We start from the raw sequence: 8,107 nt of genomic DNA on the forward strand, positions 1-8,107 counted from the left end.
AGAGTCAGCGGTCCCTTGACTGCTGAATGAAATCTTCCCATCCTGAGTCTAGTAGCAGGTAGTAGCCCTGATCACCTGCATGCCCGCTGATCATCCTGGGTCTCTCACAGTTTGTGCCTAAATCCCCAAATCTTCCTCCTTGGTTGGGTCTCTGAAACCCTTCTTCCCTCCCTCCAGTTCCTGAGGGTGAGGCTTGACCTCTGGAGGACTCCTATTCCAAATCCAATGAAGGGCTTCAGACAATAGTATGTTTACATCCCTGACCCTGACCTCTGGCATATTATTCAGAACTCCGATGATTTCAAATGACAGAGACCCAATCTGAACCAGCTTAAACATGCAGGGGAATTTAGCGATTCATGCAACCCTGTCCAAGAACCTAGTTGTAATGAAAGGACAGCTGGAAACATGGACTCAAACATCTTTAAGTCTTCATCTCTGTGCCTTTCTGCATGCAGGTAATTCTTCTCCTTCTGCAGACTGGCCTCTGCTTCCCAGGTCTACACAGCAAGACCCATGGCTATTGGGGTTCCCCAGGTTTTACATTTTATAGCCCGCTTAGATCAGGGGGCCACCCCTGGGCCAATCAACTTGACCAAAGAGATGGAAAACCCCCATTGGTCAAGTGTGAATTAGGTGTAGGCATGGAGCTCCCATGGTAACTGTGGATGTAAGGGAGGGGCAGCCACCTAGAGAAAGGTACTGGCTGAGTAATACCACAATGTCCTGGGACCACCAGTGGCCTGTAAATGGTGCCCCTGGATTTGCACAGAGGTCCTGGGAGAATATCGTATTTCTGGACTCAAATCCAACAGACCAGCATCACCCTTCCTCACCTGCCTTCCTCAGAAGGCCTCAACGCCAAAGCCTGTCACATCCTCGGAGTCCTGTGGTTTGAAATGCTGACCCCGTCTCCTGACCCTGGTGCCAAGCTCCCAGCATACTTCAGGGTCAAGTTTAGTTTATGATGGAAGCTAGTTGGGAACCACACATTGTTACTTTTTTTTTTAAACTAACTGTATAACATTTGGTGCTTTTCACAACACTACACCACTTCTATCTTACTGTACTGTCTCTCTCCCTAGCAAGCCATCAGTATGTCTTGTCTACTCCCTAAAAAAAAGAAAAGGGGGGAAAAGCACCAGAAATGCCTATGCTCTCATCTCCCAGGGGTTCCTGGACAGAGAGGAATTTGGGACCTGAAGGAAATCCCCATGGAAAGGCCTTGCCCCCAGGCCTCACTAATTCTGGATTTTATTCTCTCCTGTGAGCCTGGCATTGAATTACTGTCCCCCAACCCCCATACCTCCTGTTTTCCATTGTCTCATCTAATAAAGGTTCCAGATCCAAAAGTATCTGAGACCCTAACCCTAATCCAATTAAACCCTGCAAAAGCAACTAGACTCGGGAAAGACAAAGGGGTGAAGAGGTTAATAGCAGACAGAACCTCCACTGACGAGCTAAATTAGCCTTGCCCACCTCAGGAGAAATGTTAAAAGCAGATTACTAAGACTGCTGTTGGTGATTAACATTTGCTCAAAATTCTAAGTAGCTGATTTTTTTTCCCCCAAGTTCAATGTTAACCTGAGGAAAGGACAGTAGCTGTGGGAGAAGAAGGTGAAGAAGAAAACAGAAAGGCCTGCTGCGTGGATGTCTTCCGCCCAAAGTAGGAGGAATCAAGAATGGTGAGGAAATGCTCCCCATTCACCCTCATTCACATCCCTTCTCCAGTAGGAAAGACGGAGATTTTTCACCATCTTCATTCAACCAAAAAGCTGTGCTCCAGGATGGCAAGGGAAGCAGGGAGGCATCTCCTACACCTGACCTTGAAGGGGAGGTTGGGAGCTACCTGGAGGCCTTCCAGTTCTTTGTTTGTTTGTTTGTTTAAGATTTTATTTATTTGTTTGAGAGAGAGAGAGAGTGCACACGAGAGAGAGCACAAGCAGGGGGAGCAGCAGAGGGTGAGGGAGAAGCAGACTTTCCACTGAGTGGAAGTCCTATACGGGACTTGATCTCAGGACCCTGAGATCATGACCTGAGCCACCCAGAGCCCCCAGTCTTCCAGTTTTGTATCCTATCTTAGTCTGTTAGAGTGACTAAAACAAATGTCATAGACTGGGTGGCATAAACAACAGACTCTTATTTCTCACCGTTACGGAGGCTGGAAAGTCCAGGATCAAAGGGCCAGCCAGTTCAATCCCTAGCGGACTCTCTTCTTGGTGCGCAGATCTATGCCTTTTCCCTGTGTCTTCATGTGGCAGAGAAAGAGCTCTGATCTCTCCATCCCCTTATACTCTCATCAAGGGAGCTCCAACCCAGGACCTCATTCAAACCCAATTACCTCCCAAAGGCCCCACCTCCAAATATCATCACACTGGGATTAGAGTTTCAACATAAGGATGCTGGGGCATAAGCAGGGGTGGGGTGTGGCTCCATCCCCTCTCACGACATTTTACAGTACGTTGGTGCATCAGGACCATATTTGGGTGCAAATAAATATCCTGATTTTTCTTGCTATCCTTTGCCAGAGGCTTCATTTACCACGATGAAGAGTAGAAAGGTTCTGATGGGAGTGTGTATGTGTGACTATTCGTGAATACCATTAGTCAGATGTCAGTGTAGACAGAAACTCAGTCCAGCAACCAGAGAGGCCCAAGAGTAATGGGCAGAAGAACAGTGGGCACTCCATTAAGGCACTAATCCAGACATCTGGGAAGAAGCAAAGAAAAATTGGACGTGGGTCTTAACTTTGAGAAACTTACAATAAGAGGAAGAGAAGACTTACAGTTAGGGCTAAAAAACATAACTAACATAGACTGCTTTTAAAAAGTCATGTCGATAATAAATAGCATGGAGGACAAGGGGAGATGGAGAGGAGAAGGGAGTTGAGGGAAATTGGAAGGGGAGGTGAACCATGAGAGACTATGGACTCTGAAAAACGATCTGAGAATTTTGAAGGGGTGGGGGGTGGGAGGTTGGGGGCACCAGGTGGTGGGTATTGTAGAGGGCACGGATTGCATGGAGCACTGGGTGTGGTGCAAAAATAATGAATACTGTTATGCTGAAAAAATAAAAAATTAATTAAAAAAAATAAAATAAAAAGTCATGTCGAGGGGCACCTGGGTGGCTCAGTGGGGTAAAGCCTCTGCCTTCAGCTCAGGTCATGATTCCAGGGTCCTGGAATCGAGTCCCGCATCTGGCTCTCTGCTCGGCAGGGAGCCTGCTTCCCTTCCTCTCTCTCTGCCTGCCTCTCTGCCTACTTGTGATCCCTGTCTGTCAAATAAATAAATAAAATCTTAAAAAAAAAAAAGTCATGTCACTTTAAGAATATAAAATGGTGTGGCCACCATGGAAAATAGTCTAACAGTTCCTCCAAAAATTACAAATGGAATTACCATAGAATCTAGCGACCCCACTTCTAGCTATAAATCCAAAAGAACTGAAAGCAAAGACTCAGGCATATATTTGCACACTCACGCTCATAACCACGTTATTTGCAATAGCCAAAAATGGGGGAGCAGTTCAAGCGCCCATCAACAGATGAATGCATTTAAAAATGCGGTCTATCCATACAATGGAACATTAGTTAGCCTTAAAAAGGAATAAAATCCTGACATAGGCTACAACAGGGATGAACCTTGAGGATGTGATGCTACCTGAAATGAGCCAGCCTTGAAAGGACAAATCCTGTATGAATCCAGGTATAGGAGGCACCTAGTGCAGTCAAATTCACAGAGACAGAAAGAAGACTGGTGGTGCCAAGGCCAGGGGTGAAGGAGGGTGGGGAGTTGTTGTTTAACAGGCACAATGTTTTGATTTTGCAAGACGAAGAGTTCTGTGGACGGATGGTGGTGATGATTGTGCAAAAATATGACTGCACTTAACAGTGTTGAGCTGTGCACTTAAAAATGGCCAAGATGGTAAGTTTTAGAAATGTGTATTTTGCCACAATTTTTAACAATATCATGTTATTTCAGATAAGACTTCCTGGAAGAGCGAGCATTCAGCTATGCCTGGAAGGGCAGGTGAATTTCAATATGTAAAGAGGAGAATAGACTATAGAAACAGAGGGAAGAATGTGAAATGTCCAAAGGCAATGACATATTCATAAATAGGCACAGTGAGTGGTTTGTTTCCTGGAACAAGGGCTCAGGGAAAAAAATAAGTTCAAACGGCTGTTGAAGCCTTGAAAACCAGACCTTGAAATCCAGGATTTTATCCTGTATGCCAGCAGATGGAGAGTTTCCATAGTGGGTTCTATAGAATACTAGTTCTGTCCGATGCTGTGGGTAAAGGGGAGGATGGAGCCCTACTGAATACATTTGGGGAAATGCTTTGTAGCCCTATGGGCGATTTACAAGAGCTTATCAGTGATGCTGCTAACATTTTGTTTAACTTACTGTTGCCCAAGTGCTTTGCTCATGCTGCCCCTGGAGTCTCACAACACCTAACATCCTCCTAAAGTGAGTTCCATACATTGAGAAACACCTTCTCCAGGACAAGGCAGCTGTTGGAGATGTTTGAGCAAAGGTCATGGTCAGAGATGGCTTTAGGGAAGCACCCCAGACACCAGGCAGGTGAATGGAAGGAAGGGAGTCGAGACAAATGACTAGAATGGTGGATGATCCGCTGTTGAGGAAGGGGCATGTGTCAGGCATCTGGAAGTTCATAGGTTAAGCCCGCTTTGAAAAAGTGCCCGAAACACCAGAGACTCTTCAAGCACTGAAAACATACCTTCTTACTGAAGTCAAATGCTGACAATCAGCAAATGCCCCCAAACCCAAATGCTGACTTATCCTACCCAGAAGCAAAACACAGTCTCCTCTAGGTCCAGCCCTCCTGTGTTGGTCGGAATCCCCTCAGCCCCCAGAGGAAGATGAAGTAGCGCCTTGAAGGGGCTTATACCAGCTCGTGAGAGCTATTTAGGAATTTTGCAAGACCCTTTGGTGGGGGCCTGCCACGATGGAAGCATTTAGACCATGGAAGTCATACAGTGACCGAAAGCAATGCTTTTGTTTTTCGGAGGTTTAGTTTACCACACACCACTGAGCAGATGCCAAGATGGGATTAAACAGGGAAGGATTTTATTAGGGAAAGCACCTGTGTGAGAAAAAATGAGAAAGGCTGCGAGAGTGGTGTCAGATAGCAAGGCAAGTCTGACCCCAAGCCAGAGAAAGAGGGAAAAGGAGGTTGGTGGAAGCATCCTGAATTACATAGACATTTTGTTGAAGAAAGGTTCTGCTAGGTTGTTGGGGAATCCTTGAGCCAAAATGGGCCATGGGTGGAGGTGTCCCAGGAAACAGCCTGTCTCAGTAACCCTGTGGCACTTGATCTTTTATACAGAGCAGCCCATGGAAAATGTGGCCTCGGCGCAAATGAGGCAATAGTTTTCTGAGCTCAGTAACCAGGACCCTGAGTCATTTGTGGTCCCTGCTGGCCGTGGTCCATGTGGCATGTTCTCACTGTCACCACAGTCTACCGCTTTCAGCACACAGGAGAGTCAAGAAGCAGCTCCTCCGAGCTTCCCCATGGGCCTTGCTTCCTAAGGGATGAGCCACAGCCCCCATCACTGCTGTTGACCTTGAGGCTGCAATTGGCACCCTCATCTCTCTCTACTCTTCATTTTAAACCCCCTTCCCATTTAGCTCTCAACTCACCAGGTGTTGGCGGCTTACCTGAGGGTCTGAGCCTCAATCTTGAGAGTCTAAATCCTGATCATCACACGCTTCTCACTTTGGAGTGGCTGCACATGTCCATTCTCAGTTGCAGTGGAACAAGGGAGTAGCAAGAGGCACCGCAGTAGGTCCCCCGGGTTCTTCCTTGCCCCCATTGTGTGAAAGCACTCCTACCTCCTCCTGCCAATGAAGGTCAATGATTCTTGTCCATATGGGGACTCCTCTTCTCATCTGTGGATCTCTGTGCACAAAGACTCCAAAGTGTCCTGGTGGTAACCTTAACTTGAGCTCAATATGATCCTTGCTGTGTGTCCTGGCAAGGGTGTGCCCTCTTTGGGGACCAGGACCTCCGAACTTGCAGAGCACAGAGTTTCAGAAACAGGAGACACAAAAATCTGCCCAGGGGCTCACTGAGAATGGTGAGGCCAGCGGTCTCAGGGTGCTATGGTGTGTGATACCCTTAGAGAGTCCCATGATCACAGGCCCACTTCTGAACCTCTTTAGCTTGGGCTGTGTCCCTTAGTTGGATGCTATGCCATATGGGAACCCATGCCTGTGGATCAGGTGTTATATAAGCCCCCAGATAGTGGGGCTGGTGGAAGCACTGTAAGCAAGAAAGGCAAATCCATGCCCAGAATAAGTTCCTACCCACATGAGGATGAGCCAGTGGCCTTTTCAGGCTGGTGTCCTTGAGCAACAGTGCTCTATCCAGGACTCTATCCAGGGCAGCTCTGTGGCTGACAGTCAGAGGCAGCAGTAGCTAGCTTGGCCTTGGAAAGTGGGAGTCCATGCTGCTGGACCCATACATTGCCTCCATCTCTGCCACCTGGGGTGGACCATCCTTGTGCCAGTTCTGGGGTGGACAATGGCAGCTGACATCATCAGCCAAGTCATTTTGTCTAATTGATTGTTCCAAGCCTCTCCCATGGCAGATGCTTGTGGGTGGACATTAAAGCATGCTACAGAATTCTTCACATGTTGTACCCACTCTTTGTACTGTGCATGTCTCTACCTCTGACCTCCTCAGCCACTGCCCAGGATCAGCATATATTCTCATCCTTCCAGGCAAAATGGTTGGCCCAGTGCAAGGCTCATAGCTCTGTCCACTGGGAAGACTTTCTCTCTACACTGAGTTTTCAGGCCACCCCTGAATGTGACCACTTTTAGTTTGTTTCTGCATATCAAGCCAACCCATTTGTAAACCACAACTGGGATTTTCTCCCTCTTTTAGCTGGTCATGCAAGATCCTGTATACAGCCTTAGGTTCAACCATGGAGGAGAGCCCCTGGGACGAGTGAGATTGGTGGTGGCGTGAGGGTCTGGACTACCTGCTCTCCCAGTTTACTCACACCTTCTAGTCCAGCTCAAACTCAATCCAAGTTGTACCATTTCTATTTCACAATGGAATGCAGCAATTTAATTTATGAATTTGTAGATTTGACAAGACTCAGTCCATAATAAGCAGTTCTGAACACAGGTCACTGGGTACCCCAAGGTCAAGTGTTCCATTTCCTCTAGGGCCCAATAATATGCTGAAAGCTGATTCTCAAAGGACATTTCAATCTCTCAGTAGGATGACGTGACCCTGCTCCCAAATCCCAGGACCTGCATTGTGATTCTCCCACGGGTGCTTGCCATAAACTCTATAGTGTGTGTTTTTCCTTTATTGACACTTCCAGCCCCCCAGGATCTACCAGATTGTGTGACCCAGGTGCCATGGCAATTACACCACAACTGAACTCTCTGAATCACGCTTTCCTGCTCTGGGTCATCCTCAAAGCTGGGTTCTTCAATGTCACAGTACAGGAGCCAGAACAATATATTTTTTAAAAGATTTTATTTCTTTATTTGAGAGAGAGAGAGTGAGAAAGAGCATGAGAGGGGAGAAGGTCAGAGGGAGAAGCAGACTCCCCATGGAGCCAGGAGCCCGATGTGGGACTCAATCCCATGGAGCGGATCATGACCTGAGCCGAAGGCAGTTGCTTAACAAGCTGAGCCACCCAGGTGCCCCAGAACAATATTTTTATTTTTCTTCCATTTTTATGTGTTCTTTCAGAACTCGAATAGACTCACCGGTATTGGGCTTTCTTCTATGTTGTACAGGATGCAAGATATGCAATTTGCTTTTTATTGTGGAGGGCCTTGACCACTGGATTCCTAAAAACTTCACTGAGGTGGCCAATCCCTGAATCTCCATAGGGCTTTCTTACCACCTACTGGAGTACGTGTGTTTTACCCAAGCCTCCAGCATACTGGCTACCTCGTGCTCATCCTAAGAGCAGGATGTCATCAATCAAATGGTGAAATCCAGATCTCTCTGGACTACATTATGACAGAGAGCAGAAGAGTTAATATAGATTGGGGCAAAACCATAAATAAACATTGTTGGCCACTGCACAAGAATGCAAACTGTTTCCCATCTTCTTTTTTGA

The sequence above is a fragment of the Lutra lutra genome, chromosome 2 (assembly GCF_902655055.1).
Source record: "Lutra lutra chromosome 2, mLutLut1.2, whole genome shotgun sequence".
Taxonomy (NCBI): domain Eukaryota; kingdom Metazoa; phylum Chordata; class Mammalia; order Carnivora; family Mustelidae; genus Lutra; species Lutra lutra.